Here is a 26,340-nt window from a genome sequence, read left to right as displayed (position 1 = left end):
CATCCCATCCCTTCCCACCTTATCTGGGGAGGATGTCTCTGACCTGGCTGGAGCTGCTCCAGCAGGCTGGGCAGCGCGGCCGCAGCATGTTCCAGCAGGCTGGGCCAGGCGGCACGGCTGCAGCGTGCTCTGGCAGGCCAGGCGGCGCGCCAACAGCCTGCTCGTGGGGGCAGGGCCGAGGGGCACAGCTGCAGCCTGCCTAGGGTGACTAGATGTCCCGATTTTATAGGGACAGTCCCGATTTTTGGGTCTTTTTCTTATATAGGCTCCTATTACCCCCCACCCCCGTCCTGATTTTTCACACTTGGTGTCTGGTCACCCTAAGCCTGCCAGCCCCAGAGCTTCAGCTGCTTCGGAGGCTGCGGGGAGAGCAGCGTGGCCAGAAGCGGAGAGACTCTGGCCCCGCCTCTTCCCTTCTGGCTGTGCTGCCTCTCCTTGCTCCCTCTGTTGGGGGGAGGGGCTCTGTCCCACCTCTCCCTCTCTATACCCGTTCATAAGCTGACCCCCTTCTCTGGTGCTTCCCTTTTTTACTAAAACAATTTGGCTTATAAACGAGTATATACAGTAATTTAGGCTTTTCAAGAGGAAGAAATTTTGTTCTACCATGTTTTCAAGAAAAATATATTTGTCCCCTTTTATTCTACTGTCTCATAAGAGACTAGCACTTGAAAGTCTTGCATTAATAGTCTTACCAGGTTTCTTATTCTTTGTTTCTTATATCTAAGTGTTGGCCCTAATTTTGCTACTAAATTTCTTTGTCAACATATTGAGAGGCAAAGATTTCAATGTGTGTATAGTTTATTTGTTTGTGGTTTGTTTGTTATTGCACTGTGGTTCATTTGTTTGTTTGTTATGGCTGGTTCACACAGAATACAGTATAGGATTTACTGCTACAAATAAAGTAACGTAACCTAAAGCTGCAAAAAAATTTCCAACCTAAACCAAGCTATAAAACTTTCCCCTTCATTAATTACTTTCTAGGAAGTGCTTTGCCAGCATGCAAAGAAACTCAAACTGATACAGCAGAGACTCAAAAATTACATGGTTATAGGACAAGGCTCCAGATAGACAATCCAGTTATAGCATTGTCCTATTTTCAATAAGCACTTCATACAAATTAAAAGAGGAAGAATTCAGTAACTTTCCTCTGCGGGGGGGGGTATGTATTAGCATACTTACCACAACGGCCTCAGTTTCCTTGTTTATGCCTTCAGAAGGCTATCCAAATTACAACAGACCTGACAACAGTGCTGTGTCTGATTTGGAAGAACACTACACTAGAGGATCTAGAACAGTGGTTCTCAACTAGGAGTATGTGTACCCCTGGGGATATGCAGTAGTCTTCCAGGGGTACATCAACTCATCTAGATATTTGTCTAGTTTTACAACAGACTACATAAAAAGCATGAGCAAAGTCAGTACAAACTAAAATTTCATACAGACAATGACTTGTTTATACTGCTCTAAATACTATACACTGAAATGTAAGTACAATATTTATATTCCAATTGATTTATTTTATAATTATAGTGTAAAAACAAGACAGTAAGTATTTTTCTGTAATAGTGTGCTGTGACACTAATGTATTTTTATGTCTGATTTTGTAAGCAAGTAGTTTTTAAATGAGGTGATATTTGGAATACGGAAGACAAATCCGACTCTTGAAAGGGGTACAATTATCTGGAAAGGTCACGAAACACTGCTCAAGACAAGGGTTCTCAACAAATTTTTGTCTCTGACAATTTTTTCCTAAAATACTTAATTAACTTTGGGGAAAACAAATAAATATGCACATATACATGTCCAAATCATTGTAATTTATTTATGTAGGGTTGTTTTTTTTTTGGCAGACTCGGTAATAAAAATAATATACAGTTGGTCTCTATACTTTACTGGACCTAAACAGAATAGAAACACAAATAAGATGCTTTGCATGTTGTCTTTTTTTCTGGTTTCTTTTGCCTTTTTTAAAGACTTGCTAGCTACGAAGTTTGCTGTGAAAAGTGATATTAACATACAAAAATATCACTTTTCACAGCAGACTCACTCAGTCAAGGCAAACCTGGGGACAAATTAAGTTCTAAATAGGGAGGTGGGTACGAGACAGTGGGGGTCAGGGGGTGATGGGGCACTGGGGAAGCCGCGGGGGAAAACAGTGATGGGGGGGGTGAGCTCAGGGCCAGAGCACACCACTGCATAGATGGGGAACGGAGCCCAAAGCCCCATGGCTGGGGCCTGCCACCTGCCACCCCAAGGTGGAAGCCTGACCTTCCCAGCCCCGAGAAGATAGAGAATTATTTAAACGGAGTATTAATGTTCTGTCCAGTATTTGCTTCAGCAAAAGAGTTTCAGAACAAGTTGAGCATGGGCAAGATTATTTCCCAGGGAGAAACAATGTGAGGTCCCAGATGACTAGCAAAGGGCAAACTTAGTACAATGTACAAAAAGGGGTCAAAGGAAGACACAGGGAATACAGATCAGTCAGCCTAACTTCAATTCCTGGAAAGATACTGTTCAAATCAATTTATAAACACCTAAAGGATAATAGGGTTAAGGAATAGCCAACATTGATTTGTCAAGAACAAATCATGCCAAACCATCCTAATTGCCTTCTTTGACAGTTACTGGCCTAGTTCATTGGGGGAAGCAGTAGTTGTGATATATCTTGATTTTAGTAAAGCTTTGCAGTAAGGCATAATCTGACATGACCTTCTCATAAGAAAACTAGGGAAATGAAGTCTAAATTAAACTACTCTACAGTGGGTGCACAACTGGTTGAAAAACCTTATTCAAAGAGTAATTATCAATGGTTCATTGTCAAACTTAGAGGACTTATCTAGTGGAGTCCCACAGGGGTCTTCCTGGAGACAGACAATATGCTTATAAAATTTGTGGATGATACCAAGCTGGAGAGGTTGCTGCAAACATTTTGGAGGACAGGATTAGAATTCAAAATGACCTTAATAAACTGGATAATTGATCTGAAATCAACAAGAGGAAATTCAATGACCACAAGCACAAAGCTACACTTAGTAAGAAAAAAAATCAAATGCACAACTATAAAATGCGAAATAACTGGCTGGACAGTACTGCAGAAGAGGACTCAGGGATTATAGCAGATCACCAATTGAATGAGTCAACAATATGATGCAGTTGTGAAAAAGGCAAATATCTTTCTGAGGTATATTAACAGTAATGTCATATGTAAACCCCAGGAAATAACTATTCTGCTCTACTTGGCATTGGTGAGGCCTCAGCTGGAGTTCTGTGTCCAGTTTTGGGCTACACTCTTTAAGAAAGATGTAGACAAACTGGAGAGAGTCCAGAAGAGAGCACAAAAATTATGAAAGATTTAGAAAACTTAACCTACTAGGAAAGAGTAATAGAACTGGACATGTTTAGTCTTGAGAAAAGAGAACTGAGGGTGGACCAGATAACAGTCTTCAAATATGTTAAGAGCTGTTATAAAGATGACAGTGATCAATGTTCTCCATGTTCACTGAAGGTAGGACAAGAAATAATTGACTTAATCTGCAGAAAGGTTACATACTAGGAAAAGTCTTCTAATTACAAGGATAGTGAAGCACTGGAATAGGTTATCAAGAAACATTGTGGAAGCCCCATCTTTGGAGATTTTTAAGAATATGTTAGACCTGTCAGGGATGGTACTTGTTCCTGCCTCAGTACCTGGCGATGGACTAGATGACCTCTCAAGATCCCTCCCCTCGCCCTATATTTCAATTATTTCTATGATATCTTACATACAAGTTTGTTTCCTGACTCTGACTTCTATTGCACTCTCACCCTTCTCTTTCCACACAGCAGGAAATCTGCCCAAATTGTTGGAGTTTCAGCCCCACATTGCACAAATGCTGCACAGCGAACAGCAAAAAGGCAGACGTCTTTACATTAAATATTTAAAAGAATGAAAGTTGAACACAGAAAAATAAAAGGCGTCAGGAAGTAGGTATACCAGGGCAACAATCGACTTCTGAGTTTCTGCATCTTTTTTGCCATTATTTGTTTTGTTCAGCAAATAACTGCAATAATTATCATAATCAGAAAACTCAGGACACGTTCTCTATGGAGTCCGAAATTCCTCCACAGCAGCAGCATCTCAGTGAAGATAGGAGCAAACAAGTCTCTCCTGAGCCCCCTCTTCTACCTACCCACCCTTCTCTATAGTCCACAAACGACTACAGCCAAGGAGCAGATTTCAGCGGCATGTACAGACATAAAACCCCAATCCCATCAGGATTACTTAGTGCATCAAGGAGCTAAGCAAGAAAGACGCCCCCTCTCTCTGCCAGGCAGCGGTAAGAAATGTCCCTGGGGATAAAAACGCCTAATTCCACACCTCAATCCCCTTCTTAGGCTGCAACTCTCCCCATCCCACCCCCTACAGTTGTTCTGAGGGTGGCTGGGAAGGAAGATGCCCCATCTCCTGGTCAGGCAGCGGCGCACCTCCCGCAGCATTCGCGGGAAGACTTTCTCCGCCGGCGGCCAGACAGCGCAGCCCGCCGTGCACCTGGGAAAGAAGATGCCCTCTGCCATGCTCCTCCGGGCGCCGGGGGACGCCGCTCCACCCCTCCAGGCAGCCTCTAAGCAACCCGATGCCGCCAGATACCACCGCTCAGCGCTGCCGCCTTCCTCCCCCGGCCAGGCGGCACAAACCCAAGAGAAAGTTGCGGCTGCCGCCGCTTGGCTTTGAGGCTCCGCAAACCGCCCTGTAGCATCAGTTCAGCCTCCGCCAGGAGCTACGGCCACGGCACCTTCCTCCCGCAGCCAGGGCGCCCAGCTGGACGGCAACCCCCGCAGAAAGTTGGGAGCACCCAGAGCCGCCGGGGCAGCCCTCTACTCACCGCACCGCGGCTGCGGGGCGCCCCCACTACCACCGCCCGCTGAGCGGGGGCACCCCGCGCTGGCGCCAGGCTCACCTGGACTCCGCTCGGCGGGGAGCGAGGGCTTCACACGCCCCCCGGGGCCGAGCCTCGCTCCGGCCTCTCCTCGTCCAGAAGAGGCATCTCCATCTCGCAGCCCCGGGCTGGAGGCGGGCGCGGGAGGCAGCAGAGGTAAGGGGAGCGCGCCTGGCGCACTGTCACCTCTGGCTGAGCCACCGCGGCGGCGGCGGCGGCTCGGCCACGCCCCCGCCCCGCTCCACCTATCGCAGCAGCCGGGGGCTCGCACGGGGCTGGCACCTTTACGTCACCAGCTCCCTCCCCCCCGCGCGTGTCAGCGCAGCGAACGGCTCCAGACCCGGCTCGCTCCGACAGCGGCACCCGGGGGGGGGGGTTGCACGCACGGGGCTGGGGCCTCCACGTCACTAGCCCCCTCCTCCCCAAGGGCTGTGCTGGCGGGCACCCAATCGGCTCCCGCGGCTGGCGGGAGCGGTGCGCACAAGTCCCGCGATACGTGGGCAGACAGAGCCGCAGAGTGGCCGCGGTGGGGCTGCGGCTCCCGGGCTGGGTGGGGCTGGCCGGGGGGCGCAGCCTCCCGCAGAGGAGGACAAACTTCGGGCTGCTGCGGTGCTCGCTGAAGCCCCGCGCACCCGCCGTAGCACAGCGGGGCGGTGCCGAGCCCCCGGTGGGCTGAGGGGGGAGAGTCCCTCACCGTCCCGGCTGACGGCAAGAGCCGCTGCCTGCCCGGGCGCTTGTCTGCGCGCCTCGGTGACTTGGGGCGCCTCCCTTCAAAGACGCGGGTGTTGTGAGGCAGGGTCTGAGCCTCGCCCAGCTGCTACCAGGGGGTTGCTGCGACTGCTCAGCGAGACGCCGACAAATCGCCCGCATAACTTCAGGAAAACTCCCCTCCGCACGCTTGGCCGCCCGTACACGCCTGTCTTGGAGCCGCTCACACGCGGGGTGAGCGCTCCCTGCAGCAAGGGGGAGCGCACACCGCGCAGCAAGAAAAGGGGGTACGTGTCAGCCAGAGTCAGCCTTGGGCTACTCTTACATGAGGCTGGAGTCTAAAATACTGTAGCCGCTCAAGCAAAAGACTTCGGTATCCGTGTGGACAGTAGGCAAAACAAGCATATAAGCGATGAGGTTGCAGTAAGATACAGAGAAATACTCTTGTGTAAGTACTTTAATATCAGTGTATACTACGTCCATCTCAGATATAGATGACAAAAGGTCCAGAGGAGGGCAAGGAGAGTTATAAGATGCATGGAAGGGGAGAGACTTAAAAGAGAAGGATGTCTAGCTTACAGAAAAGACGAATAGAAGGTGGCATTTCCAACGTGTGTAAAATAATTGATAATATAGCAAAGGGCAGGTGGGTGCTCCTATTATCCCTCTTGTGAAATAGAAATGAGATACACAATGAAATTATATGGTAACATGTAAAACAAATAAATTAACCTGTGGAATTCACTGCCACAATATATTTTTGAAACAAATTCCTTGGTAGGGTTTATAAAAAGGCACTCCATCTGCAGTCACAGTCAAGCTAAGACTTAAAAAAATAAGACACGTAAAGGACATTCTACAGAACATGAACTTCCAGTTGCTTGGTGCTAGGAAGGAGCCTTTCCTGGAAGCATGTTACTACCATATTATCCATTGTGTAGGATTCACACCTTTCTCAAGTATCTTGTACTAGCTTATTTTAGAGCTAGGATAACAGAAAACCAGTTGAATGGTGATAAAATGACTCATGAATAATTTAATAGCAGCATGGCAAAAAAAAAATGCCATTATGTAATTAACACTAACTCTCTATACATCTAGCTAAATAATGAAAAAGGCTATTCACAAAAATTTTAGGGCTGTTAAGCGATTAAAAAAATGAATCGTGATTAATCGTGCTGTTAAACAGTAATGGTATTCCATTACATCTAAATATTTTTGGATGTTTTCTACATTTTCAAATATATTGATTTCAATTACAACACAGAATACAAAGTGTACAGTGCTCAGTTTATATTTATTTTTGATAAATAAATTACAAATATTTGCACTGTAAAAAAACAAAAGAAATAGTATTTTTCAATTCACCCTTTCCAGTACGGTAGAGTAATCTCTTTATCATGAAAGTTGAACATACAAATGTAGAATTATGTACAAAAAAACACTGCATTCAAACCTAAAACGATGTAAAACTTTAGAGCCTACAAGTCCAATTAGTCCTTGTTCAGCCAATTGCTCAGACAAACAAGTGTGTTTACATTTGCAGAAGATAATGCTGCCTACTTCTTGTTTCCAATGTCACCTGAAAGTGAGAATAGGTGTTCGCATGGCATTATTGTAGCTGGCATTGCAAGATGTGCTAAAGATTCATATGGCCCTTGATGCTTCACCCACCATTCCAGAGGACATGCGTCCGTGCTGATGATTGGTTCTGCTCAATAACAATCCAAAGCAGTGTGGACCAACATATGTTCATTTTCATCATCTGAGTCAGGTGCCACCAGCAGAAGGTTGATTTTCTTTTTTGGTGGTTTGGGTTCTGTAGCTTCTGCAGGGCCAGCACTTCCACTAGGCGATCCTAGGCGGTCACCTAGGGTGGCAGGATTTGGGGGGCGGCATTTTGCTGTTCTCGGTGGAAATTCGGCGGCGGGGGGTCCTTCCGCTCCGGGTCTTCGGCGGAAATTCGGCAGCGGGTCCTTGACTTGCTCCAGGACCCACCGCCAAAGTGCCCCAAAGACGCAGAGTGGAAAGACCCCCACCTCCGAATGCTCAGAAGAGGAGCACTGACACCTAGGGCGGCAAAAAGCCTAGCACCTCTCCTGAGTTTCCGCATCAGAGTGTTGCTCTTTTAAGACTTCTGAAAGCATGCTCCGCACTTCATCCCTCTCAGATTTTGGAAGGCACTTCAGATTCTTATATCTCGGGTCCAGTGCTATAGCTATTTTTAGAAATTTCACATCTGATCTTCATTGAATTTTGTCAAATTTACAATGAAAATGTTCTTAAAACGAATAACATGTGCTGGGTCATCACCTGAGACTGCTATAACATGAAATATATGGCAGAATGCAGGTAAAACAGAGCAGGAGACATACAATTCTGGAAGCATGTCCTCTGGAACAATGGCAAAAGCATGAAGAGGCATATGAATCTTTAGCGCATCTGGCATGTAAATATCTTGTGACGCAAGCTACAACAGTGTCATGCGAATGCCTGTTCTCACTTTCAGGTGACTATCTCCTGTAAATGTAAACAAACTTATTTCTGTTAGCGATTGGATGAACAAGAAGTAGGACTGAGTGGACTTTGTTTTGTTTTTGAGTGCAGTTATGTAACAAAAAAAACTACATTTGTAAGTTGCACTTTCATGATAAAGAGATTTGCTCTATAGTATTTGTATGAGGAATTGAAAAATACTATTTCTTATCATTTTTACATTGCAAATATTTGTAATAAATATAAAGTGAGCACTGTACACTTTGTATTTCCTGTTGTAATTGAAATAGATATATTTAAAAATGTAGAAAAACATCCAAAATATATAATAAATTTCAATTGGTATTCTATTGTTTAACAGTGTGATTAATTGTGATTTTTTTTTTTAGTTAATCGTGTGAGTAAACTGCGATTGACAGCATAAAAAATTATTTATGAATTGATGGGAAAATTGTATAGAATAAACTATCACACTTAAACATATGAAATACCTCTCTCTCGTGATTAAGAAAATTTCAGTGTGATTCAATAATACATTTTCAGTAAAATCTCACTTTTTTTTTTTTTTTTAAATTAAATCTCCCGCATTCAAATTGATAGCCTTGACTTCATAGCTTAATACCCATGTGGGGATCTCCCACAGAGAAAGTATATCTGACTTTCCTCAGGGGGTTGGGGAAAATAATTGTTACTGTACATTTTAACTAAAGAAACTGTCTTTGACTGTGTCTTCACTACCCAAAAAAAAAAAAAAAAATTGAAATCCTATCCAAAACTTCTGTTTACCTGTAGTGTATAAATAAATAAATATTACTAAAAACAAAAACTATATGCTAGAATTTTGTAAATACAAAATGCATTTTCACTTGTATAACTGACATATACAGTTGTTAAAAAAGAGTACATGAGTTTTCTCCAATAAAGGGCTCTCATCTTGCTGACATTCATTACAAATTTATTACTTCAGTACTCTTCTCAATGAAGCTGTTTTTGACTTTATCGGAGTATCTCAAGTACAGATTTTCATTACCTGTGATTTGTCATTAATTTTAGAGTAGGAATGATTTTCACTTAAAGTAGCTCTTAAAAACAGGAAGGACATAAAATACATAGCCCAATTAAGCTAAGAAAAGTCAGTTAGTTTGGGGAGGGTGGAGAGAAAGATTTACTTACAATTTTCCCAGGTGACATGTCTACCAACTCAGAAGGTGAATTAGTAGTTCTCATTTTACTATAGAATAGCCAATCACTTCCTGGCTGATCCAGGGGACTTGTCGTAGGATGTGGAACTTTTTAACTTCTGTTTTCCCAGCGTGAATTTGGTTATGTGAGTAGTGACCAAGTATCATTATTGTTGGACAACTGCATTCAGTCACTTATGGTTTGCTGATCTCATCTACACTGCAGTTAAATTCTGAAGGACAGTCATTACTCCTGCATAGAGATACTTCATGCTGGGCTCACTGATCCTCAGAAGGATCAGGCTGACATGGCAGGGGGCACTGAGCAGTACAGCAGCGACCTACTGATCTGGACCTTCAGAGTCCTACATTAGGGTGAGGAGTTCATGCAAATGAAATCTGCCTGATGCCCTGACAGGCTGTCCATGGAACTTGTCCCTCTGTCTCCCACACACAATGACAGAGATGCATATATTAACCACCATTAAGGGCAAGAGAGTTCGTGATGAAGTTCACTCAAGACACTTCCTCTGAAAGTGGCACTTGTGGAGTGGGTATGGGATGCTTTGCTACCCATTCTGCTTCCCTGGAAGAATAAGGTTTCCTGTAGTCTTTGTGGGTGATAGCTTCATTATGGAGTTGTTGCAGTCTTCAATGTCTTGGGGCAGGGAGGACATGTTACCTTTCCCTATCCCCCTTTAACAATGAACTGGATAGACCTGACTCTTCCTCTTTGGATGTGGATTGTCTCCTTGTCCTTTCCCTATCCCTCCGCTGCTGCAATATGTATATATTTATATTTTGAAACATTATAAAGAATATTTTTTAAAAAACACTATTCTGGATTTTAGGACCTTTAGCATAAATTATAGAAGTAATCACCTAAAACTCCTAACCCAGAAAATACCCAACCAAAGATTATATCTTTTCCAACACCTCTTCTTTTTATGTGGCATCTCCATTACTGGAGATTTGCAACCACGGTAGTCCATTCTGTACAATCCTCTGCTAATATCTGCGTGACTTAATAGTTCTTTTGATCCTCCCAGGATACCATATCATCTATCCAAGATCTTTTTTCCCCTATCCTCTGCTCTTCTGCCATCAACTTTCCTTTCTGGTGCATGTAAACATGCATCACTCGCTGAACCTCTTAAAACGGGTGGGCAAACTATGGCCCGCGGAACCGTCCTGCCCGGCTCCTGGCCTGGGGGGCTCGCCCCCGGCCCCTCTCCTGCTGTCCCCCTTCCCCTGCAGTCTCAGCTCGCTCTGCCGCCGGCGCAGTGCTCTGGGTGGTGGGGCTGTGAGCTCCTGGGGCAGCACAGCTGCAGAGCCCGGCTTGACCCGGTGCTGTGTGCTGCGTGATGGCGGCGTGGCTGTAGCGCCGCCAGCCACCAGTGCTCTAGGCAGCACGGTAAGGGGGCACGGAGCAGGGAGGTTGGATAGAGGGCAGGGGAGTTCGGGTGGTGGTCAGGGGGTGGGGGTGTGGATAGGGGTCAGGGCGGTCGGGGGTGGGAATAGGAGGTTGAATGGGGGCAGGGATTCCAGGGGGGTAGTCAGGAAGGAGGGGGGTTGGATAGTGGAGCACTGGTGCTAGGTGCTCCCAGGGAGACACACTGATTAACAAACAGACTACCCATTTCTGCATTAACTTCAGATTCCAGTTCAAATAAGCTGTAACACCAAGTAGAACACGTAGCAGTTGTCTAGATTTTTAGGTGAAAAGGGCATGGAAAAGAGTAACAAGATCTCTAGCCACAAGAAATAGTCACAATCTCCAGACTTGAAGAAAAAATAATCTTCCTAGACATTGATATATCATCTAGTAGCCCTTGGGATCCAACAATGCTGCAAACTTAAAAAAAAAAAAAAAATCGAATGGTGGGCATACATCTTCAATAAGAAGTTCAGCCATAATACTTGACATATCTTCTGAATGCTCCTCCTAAACTACCAGCATCATCTCAGTCTTATCCCAGCTGACTGTTGCCAGTTAGCCCCAGTCCTAAACAGACATTAGCCAAGGCATTCACCAGTATTTTCTGGGTGGAATGAAATAATGAGTTTGAGAAAGCTGGATGACATCAATATACTGAAAGCACCAGAGCCCATGCCTCCTCACTGGACTCCATCTACTGCCTAAGCAGGACAAGAGGCAAAATGGAAGCCTGTGGAACCCCAAATGACTTTAGGGATGATGAGCAATTGCCCAACACAAAACATCCCCATATGTATATGGCAGTGACAGAGCGGAGTCTCAGATTCTACCTCTAAGAGCATAGCTGGGCATCTACAAAGTAGGAGTATAACTGCTCCTGAAGGGAGCTTCCTTCCTCAGGATTGTGCTAGTGCTTTCAACAAGAAACATAACTAGGCAGTTAGGCTGCATGTCCACTCATTGCTTGGGGGCAGGATTTAATCTTATAAGCAGACATGAATTATTTTTGTAATAAATGCAGCCAAAATTCCCTTACTCACAATATTTGCTTTTGATGCTCATGTTATAGCAGATAATGTTTCTGACTAGTGGAGACTTAATTCAAAATAAAAAGATCTGTCACCATGCAGAATCCCATAACAAGTTAGATAACAACTCCATTATTTCTCACGCTTGTTTGGAGTAAGACACATTTGACAGATAAAATTATTTTAGAAAAATGAAATTTGTCTTTGATTCCCATATCCATCTCATAAATCTTATTGACAGTTTCCGCTACTAAAACTTCCTTTTTTAGATCCCAAACCTCTGTCAGCACCATCATAGCAACCTCTTTTTTCCTGCCTCTACTCATCTAATGTATTTTTCTGTGAATGGTAAATTTTAAGTCCAAATGTCAAAGAGAAACAATGGCTTTAGGAAAATCTTTTTATTTTAATAACACATACATTTTATACTTTAATCTCCAGAAAATAATATATAAAGAAATCATATTTTTAGTTTTGCTACCATCAGTAGCTACCGTTGTACACTAAATGAGTGATCACATTTGCATTTATCTAATGGAAGCCAACAATCTACTAGGTTCAAGAATAAATTGTGAATGTTCTTCAACTTAAAAATGAATAGTAATTAAAACTGTGGTGTAACTTCTGTTTCTCACAATGCATTTGAGTTAATTCTCCCTAATTGAATAGGGCTTTGGCCTTAGCACTTACAACAGTAATAGAAATATGTGTAGTGAAGCAAAGTGCAATATAAAAGAAAAAGCTAGATTTCCCTTGTGAGATCTGCTTACACTTATTTTCCCAGGCCCTTATTAAATTGTCATTTATACTGCTTGCACCATTGCCACTGGAAAAATACATTAATTTGTTTCTTTCAGCAAAGCATTTATAAATCAACTGATGAGGTTACTTTTCTCCACCTGAAAGATGTAACTCCTTAAAGCTTTTTTTCCTTGTACTAAATAGGTTTTCAGTGGCAACAATATAGTTTTAGCAGTTTTCCCAGTATGTGCACAACAGTACATCATCTTTCTGGGTAAGATCATTCATCTATTCTTCACAACCAGTTAAAGTTCAAATCCAAGCAAGCTACATACTGTATGTTTAAATATATCATGTATCAGTACAACTGTAGCAGGACAGATGGCAAGATGTCTATTGTGATAATATCCACAGTACCAATTAATCTGTCCAATTTTACTCTTAAAATTTTAATGCTGTAATTTTATAATATTAGAATTATGAGTATGCCATCGGCAAAATGGAAAACCCTCAAATCCAACTCAAAGCAGGTGAACTATTTACAGCTAACAATTGGTTAGTTTAACTTTTTTTTTTTCATGAGTTGTTTGGAATCAGATAGTAATGTCTGCATATTTTCATAGCTGGAAATTATTCCAAAGTTCTATGCAAATATATTTCATAAGAACAGCAATACTGGGTCAGACCAAAGGTCCGTCTAGCCCAGTATACCGTCTTCCGACAACGGCCAATGCCAGGTGCCCCAGAGGGAATTAACAAAACAGGTAATCACCAAGTGATCCATCTGCTGTCGCCTATTCCCAGCTTTTGGCAAACAGAGGCTAGGGACACCCTCCCTGTCCATCCTGGCTAATAGCCACTGATGGACTTATCCTCCATGAACTTATCTAGTTCTTTTTTGAACCCTTTTATAGATTTGGCCTTCACAACATCCTCTGGTAAGGAGCTCCACAGGTTGACTGTGCATTGTGTGAAAAAGTACTTCCTTTTGTTTTAAACCGTCTGCCTATTAGTTTCATTTGGTGACCCCTAGTTCTTGTGTTATGAGAAAGTAAATAAGGAAGTTTTATTTACTCTCTCTCCACACCAGTCATGATTTTATAGACTTCAATCATATCCCCCCCTTCATCCTCGTCTCTTTTCCAAGCTGAGACGTCCCAATCTTATTGATTTCTCCTCATACAGAAGCCGTTCCATACACCTAATAATTTTTGTTGCCCTTTTCTGAACCTTTTCCAATTCCAATATATCTTTTTTGAGATGAGGTGACTACATGTGCACACAGTGCTCAAGATGTGGGCATACCATGGATTTATATAGAGGCAATATGATATTTTCTATCTTATTATCTATCCCTTTCTTAATGATTCCCAACATTCTGTTCGCTTTTTTGACTGCCGCTGCACATTGAGTGGAGGTTTTCAGAGAACTATCCATAATGACTCCAAGATCTCTTTCTTGATTGGTAACAGCCAATTTAGACCCCATCATTTTGTATGTATTGTTGGGATTGTGTTTTCCAATGTGCATTACTTTGCATTTATCAACACTGAATTTCATCTGCCATTTTGTTGCCAAGTACTCAGTTTTGAGAGATCCTTTTGTAGCTCTTCGCAGTCTGCCTGGGACTTAATTATCTTGTATCTTGAGCAATTTCAGCCTATAGAATTTTCAAAAAGCAATATTCACAATGTACATGTTGAGTATTCAGTAGTAGAAATTCACAATTCAAGCTGGGTTGATTGGAGGCATAAGACACATGAAGAATGGATGGCTGGATGTTCCCTGACTGGATGAGATTCTTCTTCACAGGCCAATTTTGTAGTTGCCCTATGCCAGCCTGTGTATGGTGCCACGGTATGAACAACATGGGGCTGTTCTGTTTTACTTTATGAATGCTATATGTGTCCAGGTCATGGAAAATGTTTACTGTCTGATACATTGGAATGTTTACTGTATGTATATAGGAGTTTAAATTAATAGCTGAGCTGTTAAGAAACAAGCAGGAAGATAACAATGGATCCAGATAAATCATGGCTGGTGAACAGGTCAGGTGGTAAGAAACAATACCTGCACTATTAGTTGTGAAGATGCTATCTCCAGGTGCCAGCCAACATTACACAGCTATTTTGCCAATGCATGGGACAAACAGATCAAAAAGACTTTTACAGTTAAAAACTGTCTCTGTAAGGAGAAACGGGGGCGGGGAGACATTTGTCAAGGAGCTGCTTGTAGGAGCAGACTCAGACCTCCCCATTTGGGGGCCCGAAGAAGTCAGGCTTTTCCTCAGCTTCCAGGGAGATGGTAAACCTCAGGTAAGACAAATATGTATACAGACTGTTTATTGTGTTTAAACCCTTTTCTCTTATGCTTTGCTGTTGCTATTGTTCAGATTAAACAATAGTTTGTTATAAGAAGCTGTCTGATCACTGAGTTAAACACTGGTCACAGCTCTCAAAGGGAAGACTTGCAGATGCTGAATCCAGTTAGAACTGCTGGGTAAACATGGTTGGTATATGGGTGCTTTAGCCAAAGACCAGGTCTAAGAGTGGGAATATCAAGGGATTCCACCCCAGAAAATGTGAAAGCATGAAGCCTAACACCTTAGGAGTTTCACTCAGACCCAACCAAGAGGGAGTAAAGTTGCAGCTAGTCCTGTAACCATGGCCCATGATCTGAACAAAAGTTTGTCATGAGAAGATTGCACACCCATATTCAAACTACAGGACATAAAGAACTAAAAGAAAAGGAGAGGACTGAACAATAAAATAAAGACATGAAAAAGGGTTGTGTTATCTTCAAACCTATATACCAGATGTAAAATTCCAATATTGGTGTTATTAATTCTTACACAATTCTTCTTGGTGGTGGAGATTTTTTTCTCTTACACAAATCTTTAGAAACTCTGTGACCACTGGCATATCAGAACTCAGCAAAACCTTCATCTGATACAGGAGGCCTATTTTTAAGATCCTTGTACATTCAGAAGATCTACTATGCCATGGCCCCACAGTCCCAGTCCCACACATATACCAGCTACTGTGATAGCCCTCAACCCAGTATGAAGAACAAAGGAATGATGCCAGAAAATTCCACAGGTTATGGGCAAAGCAGCCTAAAAAAGTATATTAAAAACACTTTGGAAACCATGCATCTGAAGACTTGAATGTTAATCAGTAGATGGGATTTTTAAGATCAGGATTAGGTGAAGCTTTATTTTCATCCAAACCTTACAGACATAAAATGGATGGATAAAATGACAAGAAGATAATGATTAGGAAAATCACATCATGACAAAATAAGCAGATTAAAAAAGAAAAAATACAAGTGGAAAATAAAACAAGATAAAGACAGAAAAGCTTGGATGTACAGTACTGATGAGCAATTATACTTTAACAAATGATCAAACTTAGTGAGTGAGATCAAATAAAATCTTTAAAAATCAGTTAATTCAAGATACCATCACAAATGGAATTCTCAGCGGAAGGACTAATTTCCTTTGAGATAAATATATTTTTCAAGACAACCACTTAAAGGAGATATGAAAGAAGGAAATCACAGGCCACATATTATGTTATTAGAACTTCCCTTTCAAAAAAGCAAAAATTGAGCATCAGGGAGAAGACTTTTAAAAGCACTCTCTTCATGGCCAATAAAAAAAAGGAAATTTATAGGATGTTGCATAAAATACTAATCACAAAAATTAAATAAGGGCTGAAATTTTGTTTGTGGAACTATTCTTCACAAAGTCTTATAATGAATTCAGTGATTTCCCAACACAAAATGTCTCCGGAGGAAAAAAGTCTTTCAGTATAGATTGCATATAATGAAAAGAATTGCAAGACTATGTGAGACACAGTGTTCAAATATGCTTTAGCATATACAGAGCCTATCGAGGGCTGTTTCGCTACCAACATTTTTATCTCAGTAAACAAATAGTAATGAGATCAGATTAGGTTATTCTGTTTTTCCTGAGATAAAAGCATATACTGTCTCCTCAAAATAAGACAAATTGCCTATGAGCATTAAAAATGAATGAATGATGTTACAATTTTGCAGTAGAAAATTAGATTCTGAGATGCAGATACCAAGCAACAGTTTCTGAAATCAGAACTGATCAACCAAAAAGAACATGGTCAAAATTAATTGGCTGTAGTGGGAGTCTGAGGACTGCAGATGAGAGAAAGGAAAATATTTACAAGGATGGTGCCCAAAGAAAGAAAAAAAAATATTTGGACTCACAAAAATAAGGGGCTAGATTTAGCACTAGGATAGGTCTGTGGGTTCAGGGTCCACAGTGGTAGAAAATCTGGGGTGGCACAAAGTCCCCACAACATCCCCTATACAATGGAACAGAGCCCCAAAATTTGGCGGCACTAGCTCAGGATGGGACATGCCCATCCATTCTCCTATCAAGGTGAATTCCCAGAGGCAAAGCGGCCTCTGCTGGCTCTGGGAGGTGCCCTTTGCAGCATGAACAGAGTCTAAGGCCTAGTTTACACAGAGTTTTTTTACCACTTTAACTCTGTTTAGAAACAGTTAACATGGTACAACACCCTAGTGTGACACAGTAATACTGGTAGAAAAGTGCACCGTTTAACAGTGCAGGAAGCATTCAGATTTGGAGAAATAAGCTATATATATAAGCACCTTTATAGTGCTATATAGTGCATAGCGGGGCGGGGGGGGAAGGGAGTTGTACCATTTGATTATATCTCTTTCTAAACCAACGTAGTTAATATAGTACAAAAAATGTGGATAGGCCCTTTGGCTTACAATATGGGAAAAGTTTTAAGGTAGGTAGGTCACTCCACAGTCCAAACAAGAGTGTTTGAATTGCTGTTACAGAGAAAACCATACTGCTGAGGCATTACATTTTAGCAGATGATCCCAAAGTATTGTTTTGCCATGGTACCACATAAATGTTGGTGTTTGCCTGTCTCTGTTCTGTGATGGCTAAGGCAAAGCTACTGTGCTATCATACAGAACTGATTTGGATGTTATTATAGGAAATTATTTAAGCTTATGTATTCCTGGTACCTTATTAGAGCAAGATTAAGGGAAGTTAAACCAAGATACAAAAATGCTGAAGAATTTCTGATCAGAGGAGATTTTTTCCACATTTGATGAGTGTTTTCATAGTTACAAAGTAATTAAATTAAAATATGTGAACAGATGAATCTGAGAGTGTGTGAAGTGCCTAATGATTGGTTTACCATTAAATGATTCAGTCTCTCAAATACTCTAAGGCCTTGTCTACACACATGGATTGTACTGCTTTAACAATACTGGCATAGTTAAAATGGTACAAGTCACAGTTCAAGGCAGCTGCACCGGTATTCCCTTCCTATGGTCCAAGGGTACCCATTCTCAAGCTTCCAGCTGTCATCTCTCTTGGACAGTGAAACCATCTGTTAGCACCGAAGGGGTTAAAGAGAGCCTTTAGGCCCAGCTAACCCCACCCCGTTATACCTACAGCCAATGCAAGGCCTGGAGGGGAGAGACAATGAGAGAACCTGGCTCAGCTAGGGGCTGACTAGCAAGAGGCAGGAGCCAGCTACATCCTGTGTGAGGGGAAGGGTCACTAGCCTGCCTCCCAATGCAGCCTCCAGGAAATAAGCCCTGTCTCCCAGGATAAAGGAGATAGTGGAAGAGACGTAGGAGCACCTAGCCTAATAGATAACTGGGTGACCATAGCACAGAGACCTTGTGGGGTTCCAGCCCCACCAAACTTACTCAGAAAAGTAAAGCAAAGCAAGTTGCAAGCAGCAAAGCTTCATGTGCAGTACTTCCCTTCTGTAACAGAATAGAGAGTTGATAGGACACTCAAGACAGCTACTATGGAACCTCTGTCTGCAATGACAGACCCATTAGCAATGTAGCAATTATATCATCTGTCTGCAGTGCACTGTGAAATGATGAGGCAGTGGGACTTGCTGCAATTATGCATAATTGGACAGACAAGCTGTGCCACTTGAGGATGTGACTTAAATAAACAACTGCAATCACAGTTACCAACTTTCACACAGTATATAAGCAGCCTGACTTTCACAATAAGCCAAAAATCAAGCTAATCCCATTTCAAAACAAGGCCAAAAGGAGACAGTCCCCCAAAACTTTGTGTGACTAGATCCCCCTGGTGTGCAGTCTGGGCTGTGGTGGGCCCGCTGTGCACCCCTGACTCTCTCCCCCACTTGCCCCAAGCTGATAAAAAAAAAAAAAAAAACGCAACAAGCTACAAGTCAAACAAGCAACAAGCCAAAAACTAGCCGGCAAGCAACTCACAGCCCAATTAAGCCAAAAACAAGCCCAATTTCTGTGGTTATTTCTGCAGGTTTGGCATGTCTGACTGCAATAGGTATACTGCCTAAATTAGAAGTGCTCTGTGCACATATTTCAAAGTGCAGAAGGGAGCAGCAGGATGATGCAGACTCCTGATGTAGGTAGGAGTAAATGTCATGATTTCAAGGGGAAAATATTATGTTTTAGAATCATAAATCATAGAAATGTGGTGCTGGAAGGACTGCAAGAGGTAATCTAGTCCAGCTCTCAGCACTGAGGCTGGATCAAGTACCCCTAGACTATCCCTTACAAGTGTTTGTCTAACCTGTTCTTGAAAAATTGCAAATGATGGTGGAATCTCCACCTCCCTTAGAAGCCTATTCCAGTGCTTAACTAAACTTTTGTTTATGATAATAGCTTTATCTTTGCGTAGTAATTATGAGTTTCTTGCAATCAATCACCATAGTTATATGCATTTTATGAATTAAAGTGATGGAGTTTATGGAGGACTGTACTGGGAAATGTATTAAAGCATTATATTTTACCAATTATTAAATTCTTACTATTAAATTCTATTGTTTGCTTTACTGGCGGAAGGTTTATCATTATGTAATTAGAAAGTGTTTAATTTCCATATGATTTATAAAAGTTAAAGTGATAACTTAATAAGGAGCGTATTGTGGATGTATTACCATTAAAGCAGCATACTTGATATACTATTTACAGAGATCTTTTGCCAAAATAAATATACCTGATGCACAGACGTTCAGGCTCTGCAACAGATTGATTTTACCCTAAGGATAGAGGGTTTCAATGCTATAGGGATCCAGGTGTGGGTTTCAGTTTTGTTTTCCCTGGTCCCAGGCAGAAGTAGAATATCATGGGAATTACACAGGATGCAGCAGGAGAGGTCTGGTGTCACGCTATTGTAGTGTGCGAATGATGTATGAACAGATGTAAAGGACCTATTCCTGGGACAGCACTGCAATCTTCTTTTGGCCCTTTATGTAATCATTTATAAGTTCCTTATGGAACTGATCCTCCTGAAACCTCATTTCTCTGTTATGCCTGAAATAATCCATCATAAATATTTTGTCCTCCTGCCTAAATCTTTTCTGTCTTAGAAAAATACTTTTGATGTTTAACTCTAAACTTAAATTTACTCAGTCACACTTTTCACATCCCTCTGCATCTCCAAAAAAATGAAGCTTCCCTTCTTTTCTTTGCACTCAGATTGGTAAAGCATTTGCCCATTGTATTCATGTAATGTCTAGTCCCTCATCTGCTTGGCTACAATGGGTGATGTACCAATATAACTGAGAGCAAAATTTGCGGTAAGTGTTTACACAGAGTACTTGACAAGCAGAAAGCCAAACTCTGCATGAATTTTCCTAGTTACAACCTCATTGAATGCATCTTGTATATTTGCAAAAATTCTCATAATACACATTAACCCAAGTATTTGGGACACTTCCTCTTTCTGTGCACATTCTTGACAAAATTTTGCTCATATGAATGTTCATGTAAAGTGAGTAAAAAGATCACAAACACTACAACAATGTGTTTTATTTTGCACTTTTCATCCAGGTCTAGCTTTACAATAAGTTTTTACCTAAAGATAAGAGGATTTTATTAACTGAAGATGGCAAAGGTTGTGGAGAGACACCAAGATGGAAGATATTTTAGTAAAAGTCCAATTGGAACATTGATGTGGCAGTTCTAACTATTTAAGAAAAAGTATATCTCCAGATACTGTATTAGTAATGGATTTTCTCCTCTTAAGAATGTCAATAGACATAAATCTTCCATCCTCTCGTTGACTGTCCATTAGGAAATAAAAGGTAACTAATTTCAAAAGTGTCTTTCTGAAACCTAACAGTCAGGGTGCCAATTTTGCATCTGCAACCATTCTAGATGTGCTAGTATTTATATAATTATCAGTAAATACTGCACCGCCTGAAGGAAAAATGCATGTATATGTAATGGTAACTTTTTATGAACTCATTGCACCCAATAGTATTGTAATTTGTTAAGCAATGCCATCTAAAGATTCTATTTTTCTTTTTGTTTAGACACTCAAATATGGGAGAAAATGTAGGTGGTTAGGTTTGAGTTAGTGTGACACTAATGTGACAGATACATCATAGAATTATTTTGTGCTTTGAGAGTTTCATAAGTAATAAACGATGGCAGCTAAAATATAGGATAGACATTAGGTGAGGTAGGAGGAAAATGTGAAGCTCAAATAGCCAAAGATATTTTTAAAAATTCTTTAAGTACATCAGAAGCAGGCAGCACTTGTAAGAGAATTGGTGGATCCACAAAAGAATAAAGGGAGTAGTTTAGTAGGATAAGGACACTGTACAGAAGTTTATGATTTCTCTGCATCAGTCCTCACTACAGAGGATGTTGGAGAGATACATATTCTTTTTAGTTAGTAAAGACAAAGTAAATAGGTAAAAAGGTAAATAGGTATTGTCACTGTCACAAAGACTGAGGTGTCAGAAGAGTAGGCATTAGAACAAACTGATGAAATTAAAAAGTGACAAGTCACCAGGAGCAGATGGCATTCAGCTAAGAGTTCTGAAGTAATTTTAAAGAAATAACTGAATGACTAGGTTAAACTACTATCAAAAATATGCATTCCTTCATTAAAAACAGCTACTTCACCTGAAGGTAGAAGAAGTTGTATTTATCTTTTAAAAAGGCAGTAATGAGCAATCCTGGGAATTACAGACAAATGAGCCTAACTTCAGCACCAGGGATATCAGTAGAAATAGTGATTAAAAATAAGGTTATAAAATATCTAGATGATCAGGATCTGATAGGAACAAACCATCATGGTGTCTAACTGAAAACTGTGCTCACCAATCTGCTAGAACTTTTCTTAACAAGTCAGCAAAATAGTGGATGAACAAGAACAGGTTGATATAACTCGGACTTTGAAAAAGCCTTTGACAAAATCCTGTGCAAGATGCTATTCAAGAAACAAAATAGATACAATTTCTAATCTATTACAGAATTTTCTCAGAGAGAGAAAAAGTGTAGGAACAAATGATAAATTTTCAACATAAAAATAATTTAACCTTGGAATACCTTAAGGTCTTGTACAAGGATCAGTATCCAAAAGAAAAAGGTGAACAGAGAAGAGGCTAAATCTGCAGGTGATACAAAATTATTGAGGTTAGTAAAGACCAGAGAAGACTCGTAGAAAATAGGGATATAACAAAACAAAGCAATTTAGCAGCAGGATGGCAGATTAAATTCAATTTTGACAAATGCAATGCATGTTGGAAAGAATAATCTGAACTACTTATACACATTGATGAGGTCTTACCTAAAACCACTCAGGAAAAAGACCTGTGGCTCATTGTGGACAGCTCACTGAAAACATCTGCTCAGTGCCCAGTAGTAGTGGGGAAAAAAGCAAAAGAGAATGTTAAAGATGTATAAAAAGTGAGACAGAAAATACTGAAGTTATATTTCCAATGATATAGCCTCACCTTGCCTCCTTTGGGGTCTTCGGACCTCATACAAGATGCAGTAGAAATGGTCCAGGGACAAGCAGCATAAATAGCTAGAGGAATGGATAAACTGGACTCTCTGAAGCTACTGAAAAAGATTAGCACTGTTTATTTTAGAGAGGTAGAAAGTAAAAAAGGACATGATAGAGGCATATAAATATAGAATAGTATAATGTTCGGCAGGTGACAGCTCCTGTTTACCCTTTTTTAAATCAAGAGCAAAGGAACATCCAAGGAAAGTTAAGAAGCAAAAAGACCATGCAAAAGGTTTGTATGAAACTTGAAACCCACTCTAAATTAGGGTCAAGCAGCAAACTCAGGCAGTGTTTTTGGGTTTAGCCCCTTCTCTTCAAGACTAGTTTAAAATAACAGAACACTTAAAGTCATGGTAAGTCAAAAAATATCTGGCAGCATTACCCAGTTTCCGAATCCTAGATCATATTTCAAACAATGATGCCACTAAGGATCTATTCCTTTGTTTAACAGTTAGCTATGCTTAGCTCCAGTCACAAACAAACTTTTGAGAGTGGAAGCCTTCTTTGATATGCAAATTAACTCAATGTAAATTCCCGTATACCCAAAACTCAGTAAAGATAATCTTGCCACTAGTCAAACAAGAGAATGTATTGTCTTCACCTAAAGATAAAGGAGATTGTTCAGCTTTTAAAGGGCTTCATTTAACAATAAAAATGTAGCTTGCAAAAGTATCGGTATCAAGCTTGCTAAACCATATTTAAATCGGGGGAGGGGGGTTAGATTGTTGATGGTGTGAACAGTGTAAAGGAAGGAATTTACAAAAGGGATGTGCTTAATGTGTAAATAGTTGCAGAAAAGGTTGATACTTCCCCGACTGGTTGATGTACACCTGATAGACTTATTGGCTGCATGTTTAGGAACTTATTTGTTTACTTATCTTAAGTAAATGGGTATATGCTAAAAATAAAAAGTTAGCATATCAGAACAGCAGAATTTTTTTAGCTTTGTATTCTTTCATAAAGGCTTATGAAGATTTTAAAATAGGGAACATGGAGCTAAATGCAGCCAGATGCAAGTGGGTGCACCAGCATTGCAGGCACTGTGTAGAGTTCAGCAGTAGTTTGAGTGGCAAAGTAATGTAGCTTTCACTAATTTGGCATTCTCTGGTCTGCAAAGCAAATATAACTTTTTCACTGATGGAGTCAGGAAAAGCAACTAACAGAAAGGTGTAAAGTAGTCCAAACCTCTTATGCCATATTGTGCTATTGATTTTTAAGTACAATGCCCTATTGATTCCAATGGAGAGGTCTGCTTAAAAAAAAATTGATGTAATAGTTGCCCTCTACTTTAACTGATACCCAGGATACCAAATTCTGCTTGAATTCTGTGGGTGCAACACTTCAGGGTTGAATTTGAGCCAACAGAATACCAAATAAATGCATATTCACTAGACTATTCACAACCACCCTGTGACAGGTTGGATCACAGAACCCCCCCTTGGGAGTTGCCACCCGATGTGCCAAGACTACCTCTGCTCCTGCTTTCCGTGCCAGCTCGGGACCCCAGCACCCTGTCTTGCTGAGCCAGACACGCCCGTCTGCTCCAACAAAGACCCAGGATCTGAATTACTTGCCTCAAAGCTGCAGGTTTACCTGAAAGCAGCTAACAGAAGTGTTCCTGTCTTTAACACTCAGATGCCCCACTCCCAATGGGGTTTAAACCCAAATAAATCCGTTTTACCCTGTATAAAGCTTATACAGGGTAAACTCATAAATTGTTCGCCCTCTATAACACTGGTAGAGACATATGCACAGTTGTTTGCTCCCCCCAGGTATTAACACATACTGCGTTAATAAGTAAAAAGTTATTTTATTAAATACAGAAAGTAGGATTTAAGTGGTTCCAAGCAGTAACAAACAGAACAAAGTCACCAAGCAAAATAAAATGAAACGCTCAAATCTGTATCTAATCAAAGTGAATACAGATAAGATCCTCACCAGTTCCAGAATGCTCCCTTTTACAGACTCATCCCCTTTTTAGCCTGGGTCCAGCAATCACTCACACACCTTGCACACTGTCCTTTGTTCCAGTTTCTTTCAAGTATCTCCCCGGGGGGGGGGGGAGAGGCTCTCTCTTTTGCCAGCTGAAGACAAAATGGAGGGGTCTCCCAGGGGTTTAAATAGATTCTCTCTTGTGGGTGGAGACCCCCTCCTCACTCTTATGCAAAGTCCAGCTCCAAGATGGAGTTTAGGAGTCACCTGGGCAAGTCACATGTCTATACAGGACTCACAGTTTTTACAGGTAGCATCCATTGTTTACATGCTACCTTGAACCTCCTCAAGTAGACTTCTTAGGTGGATTGGAGCATTCCAAGATCCATTGTCCTTTAAGTGATTCTTGATTAGGTACTTAATTTTAACATTCCTTTCTCCAGGAACTGACCAAATGCTCTACTAAGGTTTTTTAGAAATCAAGCCAGTACACAGCCAAAGTTCATAACTTCGAACACAAAAATGATACATGCATACATATAGTATTAATACACTCAGTAGATCATAACCTTTGAGATATGTTACATGGTATATGTAGCATAAAACACACTAAGCATATTTCCATAAAGCCTTATGGGAGGTACCGTCACACACCCACTTACCATTGCCCTGGTACAAATTACACTGTTCCCCTTCTGTTACAGTTACAGAGGGGAAGGAGTTGTCCCTTTACCCACCCCAGCCACTTTTTCCAGCTACTCAGGTTCCAACATGTAAACACAACATCTGAGATTAAGAGAATATCCTGGGCCACTGTTCTTGGGCGGAGGGGGAGGTGAAGCAGAGGACTGCGGGAAATCAAGTTTTATGACATGTCAGATGGGAAAATTGTCATGCCAGAATGAATGCTGAGGCCACAGCTATACAATATCTGTATTGTGTATCTCCAGAAAGTTAAGTTTGATTAAGACAGGAGATTTTCATGTGTAAGGTTTGGAAAACTGTATTGTAGGTGGCCCTATAAACTGAGGGAATTTATGTATAGAACAATATCAGCAGATAATTTGATCAGCAGGCATAATTTAGATTTAGATTAAGATATGGGCTATGTGTCATACTGCAAAAGTGAACCATTATGGCAGTGAATGGGTGCAGACTACATTATGGCAGTGTATTTTGGTAATGTGACATCAGATAGAGTGGTTCAGCAAAGATGTTAGTGACTCTGATAGTGTCTTGCTGAATCATTCGTGAGGTGAAAATAGAGAATTTTCTTGAAAAATGAATCCATTACATTCCCCTCACATGTTTAACTACATGGAAATGAAGCTGAACAGAGAACAAAATGTAAATAGTTCTTGATTTATTCAGTGACTACAGAGTCTGACAAAGACAGAAAAGCTGTCAATCTTATGTTGCAGTATGCTGCAAGAAAGCCTCTAGCTATTGATGTTAAATTTACATTTAAGAAAAATAGTGACACTTGCACCATTGTAATCCAAATATTTATGAAAACTGCAATGCCTAGAAAACTAGCATGAGCTGATTTGTTTTTATTTTGTATAGAACTACTTGTAGAGACAGCTGATTGGTGTATTACTAGATTTAAATGAAAAGACAGATATAAGCATTTGGGGACTCTATAAAAATCCTCAGGAGAAGTGTCGTGGAATAATAAAGAGACACATTTAATAATTTAAATGCTGTTTGCATGTGGCACAGACTAGTTAAGGCTCAGCGTCTCAACTACAGAAATTGAATTGCATGGATGGGAAGGCAATTAGAGTAGTTAGTTACTAACTTTTTATTACAGATGAATGAAAGTGTTGACAGTCCAAGTACTAAATCAGAGGATGTCACATATTCCAGGCCAGGGAATATTGCGGAGATGAGGCAGTATAGGTTACGAGTTGCAGTAAGTATACATTTAAAAAATCATTGCTGTAACTTATCAGTTCATTCCACTTGTTCAAACTTCTCAAGTTCTTGAATTTGATCCAATACAAGCAGTAAATTGTTTCATATCTCTTAATTTTTATTCTTATCCTCTACAATTCTA

General features: G+C 41.0%; 1 protein-coding gene across 2 annotated transcripts in view; it reads right to left on the bottom strand.

The window, feature by feature from the left end:
- GALNT13 (polypeptide N-acetylgalactosaminyltransferase 13) overlaps positions 1 to 5,113 on the bottom strand; it is a 342,638-nt gene extending 337,525 nt beyond the window's left edge. For both annotated transcript variants that reach the window (XM_034785889.1, XM_034785888.1), the window contains exon 1: positions 4,938 to 5,113. The gene's annotated coding sequence lies outside the window, so the exon portion shown is untranslated. The remainder of the gene's footprint in view (positions 1 to 4,937) is intronic.
- Positions 5,114 to 26,340: the final 21,227 nt, after the last annotated feature.

This window comes from Trachemys scripta, chromosome 11 (assembly GCF_013100865.1).
Source record: "Trachemys scripta elegans isolate TJP31775 chromosome 11, CAS_Tse_1.0, whole genome shotgun sequence".
In the NCBI taxonomy this organism is placed as follows: Eukaryota; Metazoa; Chordata; order Testudines; family Emydidae; genus Trachemys; species Trachemys scripta.
Note: the sequence above shows the minus strand (reverse complement) of the source record. Positions and strands in the feature narration are given on the sequence as shown.